Raw genomic sequence first — 22,564 nt, 5'->3', positions numbered from 1 at the left:
GCTCGGAGGAGCAGGGCCAGAGGGTGGCCTGGCAGGCTCTGGAGGGTGGGAGGGAGACCGGCGCCCGGGAGCTGGGGACAGTACAGTCAGGCCTGGCCTTTTGGGATGGCTTCAAAGACAGGTGTCTGGGATGTACGGTCTGTGGAGAGCGGGTGTAGGTGGAGCAGGTGCTGCAGGGGTTAAATACAGCAACGCACGGCTTTCAAACAGGATGTTTCCTGCCACTTTTAGCTCTTTCCCAGACATGCTCAACACCCCCGGCCTTGGCGAAGGCTGAAGGTAGGCTAACTCTGGTGTCCAGACTCTGGGTCTTAGTGGTGTGATGGGTCACCAAGCTGGAGCTGGTCGAATTTCACCCTTCCCACTTTCACCCACACCCAGCGCTACTTGTCTACCCAGACACACACACACACACACACACACACACTCTTCCTTACTTTGCTGACACCAATGGGAAGTAGCTTGGGAGATAATAGATACACAGGTGTCTGACCCTGAGCCCTGGAAAGGCCTTTAAGGCAAACCCCCCACCATGGGGAAGGTTCAGACCCTCAGCTTTTGTTTCTCTGCCTCTTAGTGGTTCGACTAGGCAGGGGCGGGGAGAGCCCAAGGCGTATCCAGACCTGGGCTCAGTCCTAGGACTGCCAGCCCCCTGACCCACGTGCCCCCAAGGAACATGCGAGGAGAGTGTCAGTGGACCCTACTGAGATAACGTGGACATGGCTGACCCCCTCCCGAGGACCGTGGGTGGAGGAGGGATACCTGCAGGGCGCAGACAGTTGCCACTGCCCCCAGGCTCTCCTCTGCTCCCTCCGCTGGTACTGCCCAAGGCCCCCAGCCAACCAGGCTCTTCAGGATCCTGCCCCACGGCCTTGGCAATCTCCCAGACTCCTGGGTTGCTCCTCAAGAAGTCTGAGGTGAGGGCCAATTGGGTATAGAAAGGACCACTGCCCTCAGCCCCTAAGACACTCAGAAGTCAGATCTGAGATCCAAGTAGCTCGCCATCCCTGAACTTACAGAGAAAGTGGATGCATATCTATCATATGCCAGACTGCTAAGCTTCCCACCTAGGATCTCATGTAACCTCCGAACAGTCCTGCAAGATGCAGAGCAGTCCCATTTTACAGATGGCAAAACCAAACTCCAAGTAGGGCACTTTGAGACTTGCCCAGGGTCCCACGGCCAGGCCAGCAGTGAAGCCAGGGACCAGGCAAGGATGGGCTGCCTGCAATGGCCGATAAAGGGTGGCTGTCTTCTCCTCCCCACTCTTCCAGCCCAGTGATAACCACTGGCAGGGGTGCTAGTAATCACTCCCGCCCTGCTCAAGATTCCTCTTGTGTACTCAGTCATTTAATCCTCACAACAACCTCTAGGCATGGAGAAACTGAGGCACAGAGATGATTATCTTTGGAGCCCAGATTTGAACCGAGGCAGCTGAGCCCCGCATCTCCACTCTGCCACCTTTCCTAAGGGACATAGCTCAGTGGTTTCCTCCCCCTAAGCCCTGGACTCCCCTCACCTCCACAAAGTCAGGGACGAACAGACAGGACCATCCCCAGGTCACCACGGAAGAATGTTGTGGCTCTTTTCCTCCCAAGGCTCCCAAATCAACCAGGATCTCTCTTCATCCTGGCAACTCCTCTTATCCAGGAAAACCCCAATCAAAAGGTGGAGCTCTCCTTCCCAGGCAACTTTGCACTACTGGGTGGTCCTTGTAGGAAAGATGGTCCTGTAGGTCCAAGTTCACGGAAAGTGGGGCAAAGACACAGGGTGAAAAAAGGACAAGTGGAAAAAAACAACTTAATACTACCATCTTTGCCACATCATACAACCCCCACTCCCAATTCATGTTCTGAGTATGAGAACATCCCACTACCTTTGCTGGGACTGTCCCCAAAGCCACCCCCTCCTGCCCCTACCTTAAAATACTCATGCCCCTAGCACTGAGCCTCAGAGAAGCCGAGGGGGAGTGGTTCAGCTGTGCAGAAAGCCCCTGGCTTCCACTCCTCCAGGCTCGGCATCCCACATCAAAACCCCTGCCTGAGTCTGACCCCAGGTCTGACCCTGCCTTAGCAAGAAATGAGGAGATAACATGTTTCCTTCCAGTCATTGAAGCCACAACCACCGCCTCTCCCACACGTCTGCCTGGCAGCTCACATAGCAGGCACCCCATCTTCCAGCGGCTTCTGCTGAATGGACACCCCCAGGCAGAGTTTCGCTTAGGACAGTCGTCTGGGGTTGGGGCGGCAGAGTCATCTGGAGCAGAGCCCTCATAAGACAAGGATCAAATTGCCGCTGGGCTAGGTTTAACTCTGCTGCAGTCACTGGACCTCCTCAGACTCCTGAGGGCGGCAAAGCTGTGACTCTGGGGGGAGCAAGCAGTGGACAGAGGTCTGATCTCTAAGGTCTTCTCCAGGTCTGAAAGTGTGCAACTCCCAGGCCGAATTCCCACCATAATGAGGCTTTTAAGATCAGTCAGGAATGAAATTCCCTCACTGAGTTCTCTCCCTGACCCTCCCAGGAACAGGTGAGGCCCCTTTGCCCTCAGATGCTAAGGCCCCGGAAGAACAGGAGGGATGTGGCCCCTTGCAAGGGTCCTGTGAGGGCTGGGAGCCCAGCAGCAGGCCCCCTGCTTAGCTGCGCTGGGAATGGACTGATCAGAATGGGCTTTCTAACTGTGGACATTAGCTCAGAGCTCCCTCTCCTTCTAGAAAGAAATGGAAAGCTATGTGATTTCCCAGCAGAGGGGGAGAAAATTCCTCCTCTTCCTAAAATTGGCACACATGGAGTCAACCACACATCGGGCTGTCTCTGGAGGGAATGAGCCTCTGCACACGCCAGCCACAATTGCACATGGGCTTATGCGTGCACGCCCTTTTCTTGTTTTCATTTCATCATCCTTGCAACTCTGCCCATAGAGTGCTGAACACTGTACGACCTACCCAATTTTTTACTTGCCATCTCTTTATTCTAGTATAACTTAGGCTCAGTTTAGTCTCATGGCCAGTTGTGGTCATGCCCTTTCTTCCTTCTCTCCCATCCCCAACATATACCCACATTGTTTTTCCAGAACAGTCTCAGCATTGCCTTCTGGAAGAAGCTCAGAGGGAACAGAGTGGACATGAGAGCAAGGGGAGAGGAAGGTGCACTGCAGAATTAGAACTCGGCATAACTCCTTCTTCCCCAACCGTCTCCACAGTTCCTGCACATACACACACACACACACATTTTAAATATGGTGAGAGCGTTTGGAAATTATTTTCTGCAGACTACAATGTCCAAAGTAAAACCCAAAGGGTACCAGTCATCTCAGAATATCTCAAGATTGAAAGAAAACTGAACATCACCTAGTCCAACCACTTTAAATCCCTTCTATAATATTCCAGCCTGTATTTAAATATCTTTTCTGTTGGAGAACTATCTCCCAGGCCAACCCATTCTCTTGGGATGGCTCTATGCTTAGAAGGTTTTTCATTATGCACAGATGAAAGAGCCCCAATAATTTTCAACTACTGGACCTAGACCGGCTCTTCATAGCCATCTATGATGAATCTATCAGGCCATTCCCACACGGTCTCTTGAGGAGGGGTCGACAGGGCCACCATATGACACCACCACACACAGTAGAAAAAGTAACCCATTCCTCACCTGATGGAAAATTGTCATGAAAAAGTAGAAAAACTCTGCAAAGTTTATGATGCAAGTGAGGTTTCAGGGGGAGAAGCAGAGGAAGCTAGCCTGGCTACATTTCATTTTGATTTAGACTTCATACACATCCCAGGTATGGTCATGATTCCCACCAGGGCAGTGAATAAGGTGGTCAGTGCAGACAGTATCTGCCTCCTTGGCCTTCACCTGGAAAGAAGCTTCCAGCCCAAGAAAAGGGCCTATGGAAGAGTGTGAGTAGCTATATAACCTTTCCAGACTTTCTTGCCACCTCCGTCTCAGGCTTAGCTATTTCCAGGGGAGGCTGACCCTGAGCACTGCGGCTCTAGGAACAAGGTTGAGGTGGATCAGACTGTTTAATGGCTGACTGAAGCATGGTAAATTAAGTGGCTGATGACCCAGCGGTTTCAGGAATAATTTTTCTTCTGAAAGTGCTTCTTAATTAACTCATTGGGGACTACCCCTCACTCTGGACTGACTGACTCCTACAGGGTCAAGGGGTAGCGGGTCACTCCACAGAAACCATGCCACAGACACCCACTCTACTGGCCATTCATCAAGACTGTTTCTTGGCAGACTGTTCTGTCATTCTTGGGAGAACTGGCAGCTTCTTGGAGCTGAGCAGAACCCAGAGGCAGGAATCCATGAGGCTCTAGGCAGTAGAACAGGAGATTCATAGTTTACTTAGATATGTTTCCACTTCTTATCAACAACAATTATTCCTGCAAGCTGCTTTTTTTTCCAGTGGAAACTCAGCCCTCAGCTTTGTCAACAAGATCTCTGGGTTGATTATTGCTCTCCAGGTAACTACCGGAAAGTGTGGGCAGTGACGGTGACTAGTGAAGCATGGGAACCAGCCCGTGCGTAGCTGCAGCTCAATCTCTCTGGTTTCCTAGCAGAAGAAAACTGAGACCACCACAGGGGAAGCGAGTGGTCTTCCTAGCTTTTCTTCTGGGATCAGTGCGATCTCGGCATCACTCAGCCTCTTCCTGCACTGCAGGAAAGGTAGTACCCAAGTCCCAGGTCCTGCCAGCTCCAAGCAAGATATTCCAGATCCTTGGTGTCACAGCCCTTGCTCAGCTCCACAACCACTCGGCCAGCCTGATACCTTGGCTACCTGACTACTGTCCCGCTTCCCCCAGAGCCCCTCCCCGTGTCCTCATCTACGAACAGAGACTTGAGCGCTCCCAGGTCTCAGCCGGTCATGGGGACCAAGTTCTCCACGCAGCACTCAGCATGATGCCCAGCACACCAGAGTTTTATATGTTTGCTCTCATTATTACAGTAGTTACTGTTAGTACAGTCACGAAGAATTCAGGACCCAGAGAGGTCAGGAAGTCTGCTGTCGATCCCCAAAGCCCCACCCCAAACAAACATTGCCCAGAAAGGCACATTTCTTAACTGGGAAAAAACTGACCACCCCACCCATTGACTGTGGCTCCCAAAAATCTGGCTGCTAGGGATGGGGAGAATGGGTTGCTCTCTTCTCTCCCTGACCAGCAGAGAAGCTGAGCTACACATCTGGACTTTTCCTCCACAGAGAAGATGACACTGTGGCTACCAAAGTGCCACCAATTACTAATCACTTCTGCTCATCGCCGGCCCTTTTCCTCTCTCACCCCGAGTCTCTCTCCTACCTCCTCTGTCGTCCAGGGCTTATCAAGCATCTGTTCTGTCCACGGTGGGACACTGGCTCAGCATACCATGGCATCTCCTGTGTGTTCTCAGGGCAGTGGCATTTTATCCCCTCACTCCTGCCCCTCTGCAGGCAGCAGAAGGCTGCAGAGGCCAGTGGCTCTGTCATGGCCCCAAACCTAGGCACTGGGCTGGTTCTGATTCAGTGGGCCTGGACTCCTGACTGCCCCCTGCTCTTGGCAGCCCTGGAAAGCCATGCACTGATCCCACTATAGATTCTGAGGCCTGTGTCAGAAATCCACGAGGTCCCTCAGGTTCTCTGAGATGGGCACGGCTGGGTAACTCTCTCTGAGACCCATGTCGAGTCCCATGTTTGTGTGTGTTAGTTGCTCAGTTATGTCTGCCTCTTTGCAACCCCATGGACTGTAGCCTGCCAGGTTCCTCTGTCCACGGAATTCTCCAGGAAAGTATACTGGAGTGGGTAGCCATTCCCTTCTTCAGGGGATCTTTCCTACCCAGGGATCAAACCTGGGTCTCCCGCATTAGCAGGCAGATTCTTTACCATCTGAGCCACCAGGGAAGCCTCATTTACCCAAGGACATCCTGTCTGTCTTCAGCATTATTCGCGAGGAGGTGAACACTCCTCCTGTGTTCCTGAGGCTTCTCAGGAAGAGGCCAAGCTGGGAGGTTCCCGTTTACTTTCAAGGGCAGACCTAGTCACCCCCAGCTTGCTCCTCAGTTCTCATGTAGAGTGATGTCCTCCAGAGAGCTTTTCCAGAGTTTCAGTCTGGTCAGAATTGCAGCCATCCTGCTGTGTAGACTTCTTCTTGGGGACCCTACTGGAGGACCAGGGAGGCCCTGGCATTTCTTCTTGGTTTCACACTGTGGTGGCCATTGGTTCTGGTCTCTGATGCCTTATCTCTGATGGTGACCCTTGCCTGGTTTTAAGCACTGGCTACACGGCAAGCTCTACACAAGGAGTCAGGGACACCATGGTGAGCCGCACAGAGACCCAACCTCGTGAAGCTTACTGTCTACAGGGAGAAAAAGATAGGAATCTTCAACTCAGATCTGGGCTGCAATGCAGGTAAGCACAGGTGTGATGGGAGCAGGTGGGGGGGCGGGGACTCCTGGCCTGGTCTTGGAGAGGCAGAGAAGCTCTTTAGAGGATGTCACTTCTCTGCCTCCCAACGGAGACAGGAAGGACCGTAGTTCTAACATGATCGTGGTGAAAGGGTAGAGACAGGTCAGACAGGTGATACCGAATGAGCAAAGTCTCCAAGGCAAAACGGAAAGAGCATGCTGGAGGCAGAGAAACTAGTTCTATATGGCTGGTTGGCTGGGTGGGGGGCACCAGGAAGACAGAAACCAACCAACTACACTCATTTCAGTCGGAAGTAAATTCCATTCTCTCCACTACTGAGTACTTCTTCTAGTAAACCCGCTGACTCTTGAATACCAGGAATTTTAAATTGTTGCAGTGGTATTTTGCAACCAAAGGCTTTCAGACTCCATTCAGATTCCCGTTCCAACCTGAATTGACCTTGAGTTTTGTGAAGGAAGTAAAAACGGGCCTCCTACTCTATGGTTCATGGAGAATGGACCCCTGGGTCAGCTGGGCAGCGGGCCTCCCTGCACTGGCGCTTTGCCCTGGGAAGAAGATCATCAGTAATTGTGTGGGAGAAGAAAGGTAGAGGGGAGAATTCTGGAAAATCCAGTCCAGCTAAATAAGAAAATGTGAGAGAAAGGCAAAAGAGAGAAGAAAAGGTTCAACAAGGGCAGACGGAAGCTGTGAACAGCTCAGCGGCATATCACCAGCCAATCCTTATTTAATGCATCAATCTGTCCAGGGCAGCCAGGTACGGTTGCCAGGCACAGGGAGACCTGACTTATCTCACAGCCGACCAGTCCCCAGACCTGTGTCCACCAGCCGGCTCGGTCCACGCCTGCCTCCTAGTCCACAGGTCACTTCCTTGTTCCCAGGAATCTCTCTAAGGGCATCAGCCACACACACACATGATGGTCACACACAACTTGCACCATGGACACGTGCAGGAAGTCCCCTGCACCTGCCGGTCCATACCCCAAGTCCAGAAGTCCACGCTCACTGCTGATAGCCCTTAGAGCTATCACTGAAGATAACCCTCTTGCTTCGCTGTTTCAGGCCAAACCACTGGAGGATTCTTCCCTGGGGCCACAAAGTGGTAGGAAATAGCAGCCTTTGTCCTAACCCTTGAACTCTCTCCAAACTAAAACTCCCCCAACCCTGCCCCTTGGCCCTCTTCCTCTTCCTTGTTTTCCTTTGGTACCTGGGGCCAAGATGGAGCTGATTTGCTGCACAGAGTGCCATTCAGTGCTGCCCAGATAACCATGATGGTGTGATCACTCACCTAGAGCCAGACATCCTGGAATACGAAGTCAAGTGGGCCTTAGGAAGCATCACTATGAACAAAGCTAGTGGAGGTGATGGAATTCTAGTTGAGCTATTTCAAATCCTGAAAGATGATGCTGTGAAAGTGCTTCACTCAAAATGGCAGCAAATTTGGAAAGCTCAGCAGTGGCCACAGGACTGGAAAAGGTCAGTTTTCATTCCAATCCCAAAGAAAGGCAATGCCAAAGAATGCTCACACTACCACAAAATTGCACTCATCTCACACTAGCAAAGTATTACTACTAGCTAGCAAAGTATTACTCAAAATTCTCCAAGCCAGGCTTCAACAGTATGTGAACCGTGAACTTCCAGATGCTCAAGCTCGATTTAGAAAAGGCAGAGGAACAAGAGATCAAATTGCCAACAACCGCTGGATCATTGAAAAAGCAAGAGAGTTCCAGAAAAACATCTACTTCTGCTTTATTGACTATGCTAAAGCCTTTGACTGTGTGGATCACAACAAACTGGAGAATTCTTAAAGAGAGGAATACCAGACCACCTGACTTGTCTCCTGAGAAATCTGTATGCAGGTCAAGAAGCAACAGTTGGAACTGGACATGGAACAACAGACTGCTTCCAAATAGGAAAAGGAGTACGTCAACACTGTATATTGTCACCCTGCTTTTTTAACTTATATGCAAAGTGCATCATGAGAAATGCTGGACTGGATGAAGCGCAAGCTGGAATCAAGATTGCCGGAAGAAATATCAATAACCTCAGATATGCAGATGACACCACCCTTATGGCAGAAATCGAAGAACTAAAGAGCCTCTTCATGAAAGTGAAAGAGGACAGTGAAAAAGTTGGCTTAAAACTCAACATTCAGAAAACTAAGATCATGGCATCTAGTCCCATCACTTCATGGCAAATAGATGGGGAAACAGTGGAAACAGTGACAGACTTTATTTTGGGGGGCTCCAAAATCACTGCAGATGGTGACGCAGTCATGAAATTAAAAGACGCTTAGTCCTTGGAAGAAAAGTTATGACCAATCTAGACAGCATATTAAAAAGCAGAGATATTAGTATGATGACAAAGGTCCATCTAGTCAAAACTATAGTTTTTCCAGTAGTCATGTATGGATGTGACAGTTGGACTGTAAAGAAAGCTGAGCAGAGAAGAATTGACGCTTTTGAACTGTGGTGTTGGAGAAGACTCTTGAGAGTCCCTTGGACTGCAAGGAGATCCAACCAGTCCATCCTAAAGGAAATCAGTCCTGAATATTCATTGGAAGGACTGATGCTGAAGCTGAAACTCCAATACTTTGGTCACCTGATGTGAAAAGCTGACTCATTTGAAAAGACCCTGATGCTGGGAAAGATTGAAGGCAGGAGGAGAAGGGGACGACAGAGGATGAGATGGCTGGATGGCATCACCGACTCAATGGACATGGGTTTGGGTGGACTCCGGGAGCTGGTGATGGACAGGGAGGCCTGGCGTGCTGCGGTTCATGGGGCCGCAAAGAGTCGGACACGACTGAGCGACTGAACTGAACTGTGCCATTCAGTGCCGCCTCAGGGCATGGGAGGAGCTGAGCCCAGGTCTCCAATGCAAAAACCTCTTTCCCTCCTTGGCAGTCAGCCGTCTGCAGCCCCCCAGCTGCCCACCTGGACCTCCATCATGTAACAGAGTTTCCACTGCCTTCACTCAACACTGCTTCGGGCGGAGGCAAACATCCCTGGACCTGCTCAGGGCCTGCACTCGGTGAAAGGAGCCATGAGTGAAACAGCATCCAGCCGCCTGGGCAGGCTGCAGACTGTCGGCCACTAGTCAGGCCGCCCAATGGGCAGCGTCCTGGGGAAGAGGACCAGTGCTTGTGCTCATCATGGCCCCTTGGGGGAGAGGTGGCACCCCTCCAACCACTGCTTCCCCTTTACTCCCCAACCCCTCACTTTTCCCAGAACTCCTCCTGGCCTGAAAAACAATTCTGCAGCCAGGCTCATCAGTAGCCGAGGATTGAAGTTTAACAGAGACAAAAATAATTCTCTTGAGTGAGCTATTTTCTGCCCAGCTTGGGGAACAATGGCTCAAGGTGACAGGCAGTGGGGGGAGGCGTGGAGAGGAGGCTGGCCTCGGGCCATCCATTGGTTTAGGGCCTTCCCCATGCCCATGCCATGGGGCTGGAGTTTCAGGGAGGTGGAGACCTTAGTCAGGGCTCTGAACTTACTGGCTATCCCACCTACCACACCCCCCGACCTGTGGATAACAGGTGAGAAGTGAGAGCGGCCAGTAAGGGAAGCCTGGGGGAGCCAGGGGCTCCTACACTCCAGGTTTCAGGCCTCCAAGGCTACTGCTCTCTTATGGAATGGAAGGGAAAAAAAATCACAAACTGCTACTCTATCAAGTCTCAAAAAGGGGGTTCTATATCTGTTTGCCTATCTTACAGGAGCGCTGTAACAGCTGAGATTCAAACATATGTTACAAAAGCCCTTATATTCCATACCAATGTTGGTTATTAGTTTACAATTCTTCTCCCAGGTATTTAAGAGGGGGAGGAGGCCTACAATTCAGGGGCACAGTGGAAGGCTGTGAAAACATTCTGAAGTGTAACATGTGGAGAGTGAGCCCTTCTCCTTGAGGTCACAAGAGAGCAAGCAGCGTGACATCCTCACAGCCCGGGAGAGCCCGCAGTGCTGGTAGGGTTTCAGACCAGGCTTGATAAGCATCAGTCATTGACTGCCAAGCCCAACCCCAAGATGCCACTTTTTTTTTTTTGGCCTCAAGATCTTTTCTTTGACCATTAAGAAAAGGAAACTTTTGTTTTTTCTCTACACTGAACTTTCCTTCTAACATCAAGAGGAAAATATCTGACTGCGAAGACAGTAAGGGAGGAAGGAGGGGAAAAGGAAGGAGAGAGGGAGAAAGATAAGGAGGAAAGGGGAGGATTCATTCAAGGCCTATCAGATGGAAAGATTTCATCATTACTCTCCAGAAAGAAGCACTCTGCTTTATGAAATATTTTCATGCAATGGGACTGTACTCATGGAGAGAGATCACTCATGGCATTAGTAATGAATTCTGTGCATATTAGGGCTTTCCTAGTCACCCTCCAGGTAACAGTCATCTGTTAAAAGAAACTACCAGAGAATACACAGGAAACTAAACCTGACCGTGAATGAGTTCGGTTTGTCACCCCCTCCCATCACCACCAGTGAGTATACATTTTTAAGTCACTTGTCAATGTTTAAAAAAAATAGAGAGATTTCACTTTTGGAAAAAATCTGGGTGACCAGCTTCCTATTAAAAAAAAAAAAAGGGACATTTTGGCCACAGTGTTCTGCAATTCCAGGCAACCTGCTGGCCTGAAGTGGGGCTGCCTCTCTAGACCAGGCTTGTGCCCTCCACTCCATCCCACCAGGGTTTGCACTCGCTGTTACCCACCTGGCCCTGGTCCCTGGAACCAGCCCCCAGTGACAGCTGAGCTCTATGGTCAGGGAGACAGTTGAGCAAAGAGCTTCTGGGAGGCAGCCTGTGCGTTAGTCTCTCAGTCGTGTCCAACTCTTTGCAACCCTATGGACTGTAGCCCACCAGGTTCCTCTGTCCATGGAGTTCTCCAGACAAGAATACTGGAGAGGGTAGCCAATGCCTTCTCCAGGGGATCTTCCAGAGCCAGGGGTCAAACCCCCGGTCTCCTGCATTGCAGGCAGATTCTTTACCATCTGAGCCACCAGGGAAGCCCAGGCCGCCTGCCTGGGTACAAACCCTGCCTTCCCTCCTTGCCAGCGGTGTGACCAGAGCCAATGACCTGGGCTCTCTAAGCTTCTGTTCCCTCACCTATCCAATGAGAAAAATAACAATGCCTACCTCATTTGTCTGTGAGGATGAAATGAGACGATGCCTGAAAAGTGCCCAGCACAGCGCCTGGTCCCTGGCTCCTTCTCAGTAAGTGTTAGCGTTTGTTATTATGCAAACTATTCAATACATGGAAGGATTCATCTCATGTTTTAGTCACATGAAGCAATAGTCCTTCAACTGTCCTGTTTAGCTTAAGGGACCCTGTCTACCTACAAACATTTCCACCCAATAAACTATTGAGCGTATCTGTGAACAATTAGTTATCTTAAGTGTCGTGTGGAGTGATGACACCTCGGACATGGGATTCAGATCTGTTCTTGAGGGCTCACAGCACAATGCGGGGAATGGACAACTGGACAGTCATAGCCTCGTCCCCTCCCAGCCCTGCCCTACTGCTGGGGAGCGTGGCTTTCAAAGGAGAGCAGGAATGCATCTGAGTCTCCTCTGTCTAGGCTCTACACCCTCCCAGAGCCTTATTGAGAGACACTAAGCGGGAAATTAACTCCATTTCACCTCCAATTTCTCATATATGAGTTCTTGTCTACACCCAGGTTAGCACAATTCCATTTCAACAAAGCCATTCAGATCTCAGATGGCATTCATTACAATGGAATTTTACCTGAGGCAGCCCATCCCCCACTTCTTAACAGGGCGCCCAAGAAGTTGGCGCGCTTGCCAGATAGGCTGGGCAGAAGTAACTTCCCGCCTCTGGCAGAAGTCCGGAAATTCAGAGTCTTTTGGAACAAAGAACTCTGCCCCGAAGGTGTTTTCCAGCATCACCCTGGCCAGCCTGGAACTGTCCCATTCACCCTCCACTGGCACCCCCTGCTGCCTCTTGCCAGCCCTCCTCAGACAGGGAGGGGAGGGAAGGGGAAGAGATGGGGGAGTCTGAGCGCCCTCTGGCTTGGGGAGACAGGACCCTGTGCAGGAAAGGTAGTGGGCCGGGGAAGAATGACCACACGCCGGGTCTTAGAAAGACCAGAATTTAAGTTCTAGCTCTGACTTGGAAGTTTGATGGTTTAGGGCAAGAAATTTAGCCCCTTAACTTCCTGGGACTCAGTTTCCTCATCTCTATGGTGGGGATAACAATATTACCTTTCATAGGATTATTGAGATGCATACATGAGAAGATGCATGAAAGACATTTAACCCAGTGCCTGGAACGTATTAAGTTATAGTAACCTTTTGGTTTATTATGATTATCAGCTATTATATAATATGTTAGACTCCAAAGGGTCAAAGGCTGGTGTAGAGACATTCAGGGAGAGCTGGGAGTGGGGGTGGCTGAGGATAGGCGGGGGCCCTGCCACGGAGCCCAGCCTGGGCCTGGTGACCAAGATGAGGCCAGGGCACACGCACCCGCCTGCCCCTGGAGCTGACAGGCACAGACTGGATGGGTAATTATAGGATTGCGGGCTGGGGTGGCCCATGCAACTGCCCAACCAGCCACATTCTTTTGTTCCGTGGGTGGCTGGGTGGGTGGGCAGCTGGCTGTTTATATAGCTGTCAGGACACTAAGTACATCTCCCATCCTCCCCCAGGCAAAATATTCAACCCTTGGAAGGGGAAGGGGTTCTCTGTGGGCATTCTGCTCCTTTCCACATGGCCTCTGCTCTCTTCAATTCATCTTCCAGATACTCCCTGCTCTCCACTCAGACAAGTTAGAGAGTCAAAGAACAAGGCCAGACTCTGAACGGTTGGTCAGTGGAGACTATTAACTTCAATTCACTTCACTTGGAGTCTAAGTGATCAAGAAGCCTGAGACACTCATAAATCCCACCACTGTTCCCAGCCCTATGTGCTCTGCTGAGCTAGCACACACTGATTCTGATACTTCCACGTCTTGTTCTTAAAATCAATGCTCAGGGAAAATATCCATTCCTCCCAACCCACTTGGCAGGAAGGCAATTCAGGAGGTATTAACTGAGCATCTGGTATGTTCTCAGCCCCAATATCAGTCTTTGGTTGAAGTGAACAAAACCCCAAGTGGTGGGGAGGATGTGGAGCCGCTGGATCCGTCCCCCACTGTTGGTGGAAGCCCAGTGAGGAAGGGCTTCAGCTGCACCTGGGGACCCTGCACGGGGCTCTCGGAGTCAGGCTGTGGCATTTACAGGACCACCTGTGCACAACACAGCAGACAAGCATATGCATAAGCCAGAAACCAGGCCCTTAGGTTGAAAATGAAACAATTACTATAGCTGAAAGGGACTTTGGAAGCTCACCTAGTGTAACTTCTTCCTTTTAGAAATGAAGATTATACCAAGTGTTAAAAAGGATGGAGAACAATAGGAACCTTTATCTACTACTTAAAGGAGTGTTTTTGGTACAACCATTGTGGAAGACAGCTGGTGCTGTAGAGTAATGCCAAACATGGAATGCCATGTGCCCTAGAGAAATGTCTACAGAGACACCAGAAGACAACCATAGCATCTTCCCAGCAGTATTAGCTGATCATAATAGCCCCAAACTGGAAAGAGCCCAAATGTTTATCAACAAGAGGAAAGATACAAATTGCAGCATATTCTTAACAGAGTACGACATTCTGGTGAAAACTAATCAACATATCTGTGTGCTTTGGCATGGATGAATCTCAGAAACATGATACTGAGTGAAAAAAGTGCATCACAGATAAGACACATGTATGTAAACTCAAAAGACGTAAAGCTGAACAATGCATTGTTTGTAAAACAAACAGAGATAATAACTTTCGAAGGAAAGCAAGGACACATTAATTAAAATTCATATTAGTTTCGCTGTGGGGGAGAGTGAGGAAGAGGATGTAAAAGGGAAGAAGAAAGTGGGTTTTACGGTTTAAGGTTCTGAAATTGTTCCACTTCAAACCTGGGTGGTAGGTACCACATATATTACACTATTTTTTAATCTATACATAGGACTACTTGTACTCTTGTATATATGATACATTTAGTTAAAAAAAAAAATAAGACTCTGAGCCTCAGAGAAGCTAAACAACTTCTCTAAGCTCATCAGCTAAGAAATGACAAAATTGAGTTACTCAGTCGGAGTCTAGCCATTCCTGGCTTCTAAAACGTCCTCTCACAATGATAAGTTTCTGGTCTAGTAAATTTAAAACAATTGCAAGAGTCTTTCCTTCACACTGTTAAATTGCCAGTGTCTTGCATAGTGCCTGGCACATGGCAGGTAAACCTCAGCACACATCTACTGAGTGTCTGCACACTCTCTCCCTTCCAGGGCTTACTTCGTGCCGAGTGCTTGGCTTGTATCATCTGTAATCCTCATACGACTCTGCAAGGGAGTTACTCTCATTCCAGTTTACAGAAAAGGAAACAGATTCAGAGAGGTCAAGAAACATGCCCAAGGTCACGAGCTACAAAGTGACAAAGCCAGAGTTTAAACCCAAGTGTGTCTAACTCAAATCCAGTGTTTCTCCTGTCCTACAAGGTTGCTAATAACACTACCTGAGCTTTCAGTCATTTACCAAGAAACTCGGAGAATCCCACTGAAGGTCAGGTTGAGTGTTTCCTACCATCTCCAGGCTCCGGTGCTTGGAGTGGTTTGCACAGCCAGGCCCAACACCAGCACACAGTGTAGCCTGCCTGCGTGCGTGCTAAGTCGTTTCAGTCGTGTCTGAGTCTTTGCCGTATGGACTGTAGCCCTCCAAGTTCCTCTGTCCATGGGATTCTCCAAACAAGGTACTGGAGCGGGTTGCCATGGCCTCCTCCAGGTGATCTCCCCTACTCAGGGATTGAACCTGAGGTTCTAACATCTCCTGCATTGATAGGAGGGTTCTTTACCGCTAGTGCCACCTGAGAAGCCCATAGAACGGTAATCATGGGTGAACTTTACAGTATGGGGCAGGTTACTGCATTTTTATGTTAAAGCTTGGTTTTCCATATACATGCTGGAGAGAATACAGTAAGTCCCCTACCTACGAACCTTCAAAGATTAGAATGTGTATTCGCATATACAGTCATATCAGGCTTGACTGGAATTGTAGCTTGCCCTCCATCTCCTATTGTTGATGATCCTTCAGCTCTGCCGTCTCCCACCTCCTCTCCCTCCTCTAATTGGTAACTCTTCTTGCCTGTTCACGTGATGCCAGTCCCTGTATGCCAGCAAGTCATTGTACTGGACTACTGTACTTTTCAAGATATTGCACTGTAAGATTAAAAAGGTTTTCTTTATATTTTTGTGTTTTTTATATATTATTTGTGTGAAAAGGATTATAAACCTATTACAGTACAGTGCAATATAGCTGACTGTGGTTAGTTGGGTACCTAGGCAAACTTTGTTGGGTTTACAAACAAATCGGACTTAATGTGCTCTCAGAACAGAACTCATTAGTATGTAGGGGGCTTCCTGTACTAGTAACTAGTAACTGTAACTAGTAACTAGTAACCCAAAGAAAAGCTAGAAAAGCGGGGAAGACAAAAGGAGACAAGGAGAGTAATCAGCACAGTGTCTGGCAGAGGCTGTCAGATGAGGCTGGAATCCAATTCTATTTCCAGGTGTGTAGGTTCAGGAGTGTTCCTTAAGGGATAGCCAGGAGAGGAAGAGGTAAACCACCTCCCAGTTGACCTATGGGACAATGGCCTCTTCTTCCTTGGTAGACTTAGCATTTAGATGGTCATCAATAAAGTGACTAGTTTGAAATTGAGTTTATTTGCCTTCCAGACCATCCAAGTCTTGTTTTATCCATGTAATCTCCTCACACAGGTCCTTGTCTGCTGTTTCTACCCAACTAAGGAACCCAAGCAAATGGAACAGGCACAAGGCCTGAGGGTCTAGCAGAGGGGGACTTCTTCTGAGAGACCACTGTCCCCAGAGTAACCTTTGAGCAGACTGAACTCACTCCCAGGTCACCTCCTTCAAATTGATGTGTAAGTCCAAACCTGCCACTCAGGAACATTTCTGCAGGCCTACGTACGATGTGCAAGGCAGGCCCTGAATGCCTGTGGCCGCCTGCTGAGACCAGAGGTGTCAGGGTGCCCGGAGGCTAAGACAGACCCGGTGCGGGTCCGGACTCTCCCACTCACCAGCTGTGTCACCTCGGCTCCACCTCCCTGAGCCTTGGTCTCCCATCTGTAAATGGAACCTGGTTGTGGTTCCCACGTCCCAGACTGTGGCCGGTCTGGGCAGCCGTGCCCCACCTGGAACCATGGAGCCAAGCATGTGGCGAGTCGCTGTTCCTAGAGCTACAGCCTCCGTGCCAGCAGGTGGCACACGCTGAGCATCTCACGAGCAGAGCTCTGGGCCTCGTGGGTGCCCCACGGGGCCTGGAAAGTCACACCTGTCCTCAGAAGGCCAGTGAGAGGAGCAGCTTCCCTGGGTGCTGCCCACGCTCCACTTTCCCGCCAGTGCGGCTGCCAACGCCCTGCCCAGGACCAGGGCTCTCCCCTGTGCAGAATGGGGACTTTGTGTGGCATCTGGTTCTGGGAACACTGCTCAGTCTATTCCTTGGCACAGGACCTGCCCAGCAGGTTTGCAAAGGCATGACACACGCTCAGACTCCTCGAGAGTCTGCTATTTCTGCCTCTGGCTCCTGCCATGTACCTACCAGCCTGCCACCCCTACCACCTCAGAAGGTCTCTCCTCTCCCCTCCCCACAAGTTGTTTCAAAGGGTAAGACTTCCCAAGAGGGCTTCACGTGCCCTTTTCATTTGCCAATGATGAGAATGACTTCCTTCCTGCCACAGTAGACAGTCATCGCACACAGTCATCAAGGAGGCTCCACCCCCATGTCCCCGTCACTCTCAGGCTGAACCTCTGGGGATTCTCCAGGGAACCCACCCTGAACATCTGGACCACAAGGACACAGGACTCAGAAGGGAAGGCGGTTTCTCTTCCACATGTCACCATGTCAGGATGCAGCAGCTGCCACCGACGCCTTTAGTCTGGGTTGAGCAAGAACAGTCTGTCCCCACCCTGGACCATTTCCCCAATAGTCAGACCTGCTGAGAGTCAAACTCCAGCGTCCGGGGGACCCAACTCGATCTCCTGCTCTGTGGCTTCTCTCAGCTCCTACCTCCGCTTCACTTACAATTTCCTGGGAACCTGATTACAAGTGACGTGTGCTCTGTATCCACATGGGCAAGGTTTCACTACCCTTCCCTTTCTGGTTGTCTACCCGCATTAATGCTGAGCTTTCCTGCCAGGCGGCATGGCCCTCGGAGGTCTGGGAAGATGCACGGACAGAATGAAGAGGCTGCAGACTTGGGGAAAGAGGGAAGAGGAAGCGTGAGGCTGGGTCTCGGCTCCAGGATAACTCCCAGTTCCCCCAGGGGCACCCGAAGGGGAGTTGGCAGGCCTTCCTGTCCCTGTCTGACGTAGGGGTGGAGCAGGAAAACCAAAGGTGAGGCCGGTCACAAGTCAAGGGTGTAGGAAAGTCACCGGGAAGGGAAAGGGAGTGAACGGTACGCTGGTCCTGAGAGAGGGGAGCGAGGAACAGTGCAGCCCTCAGGGAGAGACGCCACATTACAGGTTACCCCCAAGTTCCCTTCATCATTTAGCCCCACCCCCATCTTCTCCTCATTAAACCCACACTCACCTGTCTTTCCTTCAACACTGTGACCTCCACCGGGTCTGTGGTGGGGTTCGCTAGAATGCCTTAATGTTCCAATTGGTCCTGAACAACTTGGTTTATGTCTGTTGTCCTGACAGAACGATTCATCTCACCGCTTTTGCTCCCAGTTTGGGCAGTAAATTATACAGTCACTCTCTCTAGCACATCAAGAGGGGACTGACACAGAAGGTCAATGGGGAATCAGAGCAAAGTGTAACTAGAAGGATCAAGACCATGCCGGTCCCAAGCGAGAGCCAGGCTGGCTTCTGCCCAGCTGGATCCCCTGAGAACAGGACAATGGTGGAGGGAGAGCCCAGGACCCACTGCCCAGCCTGGGCTCAGACCATCTGGGGGGAGGAGGCCCAGTCTGGTGGGTTCTGCTCCCTGTCGTCCCTCAAAGGACCTAGGACCATGCTGGGCACACAAGAAGCTCTGAAGCAAATCTTATCATTTGCTTACTTGTCCTTTCCTGCATCTAAAACACACATGAAAGAAAAGTGAAAGTGTTAGTCACTCAGTCATGTCTGACTCTTTGCAATCTCAAGGACTGTAGCTCACAGGTTCCTCTGTCCATGGGATTTCCCAGACAAGGATACTGGAGTGGGTAGTCATTTCCTCCTCCAGGGGAACTTCCCAACCCAGGGATCGAAGCTGGGTCTCCTGCATTGCAGGTGGTTTTTTTTTGTTTTGTTTTGTTTTGTTTTTACCATCTGAGCCACCAGGGAAGCCCACATAAACAGTGACAAATGGAAAGCTGGAGCTCCTATAGCTCATCCTGTTAACAACACCCTGGAGAGCCATCCTAGCTCAGACCTCCAGGTGCTCATGACTCTGGCTCTCTGGCCACTGGAACCCACATGCTGGATGTAGGCACCAGCCAGTTTCTAGTAGAGAAACTCTGGTTCTCAGGCAGGAGAGCCGCTGCCTTCTCAGGATGTGGGGTAAAGAAATGAACAACTGCAAGTCCTTCTCCTGTCTTGGTCTGGCCCATGAGGACCCAGGCTTTCCTCCAAATGTGGAAGGCACTAGCATTGGCACTGGCTATTTGCTCTGGGAGTAAAGGGTGGAAGTTCAAGAAGACCTCTTGGTGTTGCCTCTGGGACTCATTCTCCAAAGGAGATTAATTCTGAGGTCAAATAGGGAAAGAAGACGGAGAAATCACAAACACAAGTAATCAGGGCACCTCACACAGCATCAGACTTCCTACAATATTTATTCAAATAAAGTGACAGCCTTGGCTGAAGAGCTGTGAGGAGTCAGAAAAACTTCCTAGCCCTCTTCTTCCCTTCTTCCGCTCTCCTCTTTTCTTATGCCTTTTCTCTTTCCTCCTTTCTTATCCATTACCCTGGAAAGGGTCCAAGTCGTGGTTGACGAGGGACAGCCAAACTGAAGCAATGGGACCCAGCCAGAGCACACACTGCGAATTCCCCAGCTTTCTGCAGTTTGAGTCAGTCCCATGGCCTGGCTGTGGATTCTCCTCAAATGGGTCCAGGGAGGCTACTGAGGTGGTGGTGGGGAATGAGCTCTGGGGCTCCTACTTCTGCCCAAGGATCTGAAGCACCCAAAACAAAAGTCAGAGAGAAATGTGAAGTCTTAGTAACAACCTCTTGGTCTGACACCATTTCAAAAGAACCTAGAATCTCCTCCAGAACTTTGACAAGGATGCGATGGGGAAGGTCTCCCCCAAACATGACGCTCTTGGTTTATAGAGTTGAGGCTCCAGTGTCCAGATAATCCATTTCCACCTCAGCAAACCACCCCTATTTCCCAGCCCAACTCAAAAGCTTTGCCAACACCGTGGCTTCTCTCTTCCCAGAATCTTCCCTGATTTCTTGTGCATAGCCATCCCACTAAGACACTGGCAGTTAACGAGATCACTAGGCAAACATGGAATGAGGGGCTGGAAAAGTCTGCAGTGCCGGGATGCACCTCCTGATCCAAGGAGAATAAGCGATGTGCATTTACCATAAACCACAGTCCCTTCACTGTCAACCCACTCTGGAGTCATAGCATAGCCATCCCATAATCACTGCTGTGCTATGTCCCCTTCAGGAGTGGCCACCACCGGCTTCCAGCAGGGAGATGGCGCAGAGCTGAACTCTGCCCAGGAGAGCTTTTGCAATGCCCAGAAAATGCCTGCCCAACTGCTTGCCTGGGCTCTGGCCCCTCTGGCTGCAACTGAGCCCAGACAGGAGGCTGACTCACTCACCACACGGAGGAGGAAGAGAGAAGAGGACGAGATGCGGGAAGGGCCTGGGCTCACAGACCCAGGGCTCTCCCAGCCCCAGGCAGCCTGGGTCTCCGTCTCAGTCATCCATGGTGGGGAGGGGACAGTGTCCAACTGCTGCCTGGAGACGATATGATGTTCTCTCCTACATACTTCCCCTGAAACCTTCTCCACCCACCACCCACAGATGTGGGGCTCCTCACTCCTCCAGTAGAAACTACTCCTTGAGCCCCCTCCTCAGTTAGATGCCTGTCTCCCAAGTTCATCTGGACATCTATGAAAAGGCTTTCTTGAAAAAGTAAGTCCAGTGAGTTAGGGTCAACCAGGTCTAAAATAATCGGTAGGGTTTTTTGGTTTGTTTTGTTTTTAAGTCAAGGAAAAAAGAAAAAACTCCACTTAAAAGATCCAACTCCATCATCGCAGGTGACCATACATGGGCCCTACAAGATAACAAGGCTACACACACCCCACCCCCCAGAAGACCTCAGCATCTCCGAGAGCCAGTCCTTCCCTGTCTTATTCCTCCCGCTCACGCCAAGGCGCCCAGACTGGGGAAGGACGCAAACGCTTCTTACTGCTCAAGTGCGGAGCACCCTGCCGGAGGAGCATTTCTGCGTTCGGCTGTTTGAGCCCCGAGGAGCTCGCCGCTCGCCGTGCCAGCCTGGCACGAGCTTCGGCTCTTTCTCAGACCTCAGGATCCCCGCAGTGCCCCAGCCTTACGGCACGACAGCCCACTTCTCAGTCGCCAAGTTTGCCCAGAGTCTAGTGCTTGTTCCGGGGCACTGAGGTCCGGAACTCCCGAAGCCCCCAACCCTGCGCCGGCTAACCCCGATCCTGGGACCCCCCAGCCCCACCGTTCCCGGGTGCGAACCTGTTCCTGCGGGTGGGCACGCTGCTCAGAGCTCCCGGCGCCCCGGGCTCCGCGGCTGCCTTTTGACAGGCGGAGGCAACCCAGCACCTGGCCCCGCCCCCGCGCGCCCCGCCCCCGCGGGCCCCGCCCCCGCCCCGGCCCCACCCACAGGTCCGGTCTTCACTTGCCAAGCGCTGCAACCGCGCTGCAACCATCTTGACTCGGAATCAACCACCGCACTCTCTCCTGGGAGCCTGCCCAGTATAGCCTGTCCAGGACTGCCGTCCATGGGACCAGGCAAGCTCTGCCCTCCGTGAGCGAGAGCTTTCGATGGTTATACATGTGCAGATCCACGAGTCTGCCTGCAATAATTCGTGATGGTTCCCCTCTCCTCCCGTTGTCGTGGTTCTACCCAACTCTCTGCGGACGCCTCCTCCAGGTGCGTCACCCCCACCTGGGGTGACCCGGCCAGGACGTCTCCGTCGTCTGCTGGTCTCGGGATGGGGGGCAGGGGCGCCTGCAGCCGGCACAAGCGCTTCTCCCAACGCTCTAGGGGGATCTTGGGGACCAGCCGCCGTCGCGCTACTCCAGCCGAGCGCCAGGGAGCTCAGCCCGATCCCACACACTAAAAGAGCGAAGGAAAACAGGGCCGAAGTCAAGTCTGGACTTGCACTGTCATCCCTACTCCATGTCCCCTCAGGCGTGACTACGGCTGACCACGTACTTGGCCCGGCGCGAACGTCATCCAGGCAAGCTGAATCTCAGGTTCCCTGGGCCCTGAGCCCCACCACCACCCACCCAAGCATGCCATGCGACCTTGGTGTGAAGAGATGGAAGGAGGTGAAAAGTACATCTGAGTCCTGGAATTGTAGGTGGATGCGGAAAATTCGCCGTAGAAAATGTGAATGGCTATGTGCTAGCCACCGCTGTAGTTGCTAGAGAAGCGCCGAAAATGATGTGGTTCCCTCCTTAGGGCTCACTGTCCAGTGGGAGAATGTATAAATAGTAAATACAACCTAATGTTCTATAATAGAGATGTCCAGGAAGTCATCCACCAGATGGTACCCCCCTTTAGGCAGGGAAGATGTTGCCATTCACCTTTTACAGAGGAGGAAACCATGGCTCAGAGGGACAAGCTGAATAGGTGGGACATTGAGCTACAGAGAGGTTAAGTGATTTGCCCAACATTACACAGCTATGCAATGAGGGGCAGTTCTAAAGCTCAATAAGTCTGTCGCTGCAGTGGCCTCATCCATTTATGAAACAGTTATGCTAGGCTGTAGGATAACCAGGCCCTCTCAAACTCTCAATAACTGGATCAAGAGAAAGGGACCAAGGCTAAAAAGAAAAAAGGATCTTTGTTTTTTTTTTTTTTTTTTTTTGAAAAAAGGGATCTTTGAATAGTCAAGTTTGCTAAGC

The 22,564-nt window shown here is 50.9% G+C and overlaps 1 protein-coding gene across 1 annotated transcript in view; it reads right to left on the bottom strand.

The window, feature by feature from the left end:
* Window positions 1-21,237, bottom strand: part of VDR (vitamin D receptor) — a 57,831-nt gene extending 36,594 nt beyond the window's left edge. The window contains exon 1 of the mRNA XM_065934544.1: window positions 21,167-21,237. The gene's annotated coding sequence lies outside the window, so the exon portion shown is untranslated. The remainder of the gene's footprint in view (window positions 1-21,166) is intronic.
* Between the last annotated feature and the right edge of the window lie 1,327 nt (window positions 21,238-22,564).

Source organism: Muntiacus reevesi, chromosome 4, assembly GCF_963930625.1.
Source record: "Muntiacus reevesi chromosome 4, mMunRee1.1, whole genome shotgun sequence".
Lineage (NCBI taxonomy): Eukaryota > Metazoa > Chordata > Mammalia > Artiodactyla > Cervidae > Muntiacus > Muntiacus reevesi.
Note: the sequence above shows the minus strand (reverse complement) of the source record. Positions and strands in the feature narration are given on the sequence as shown.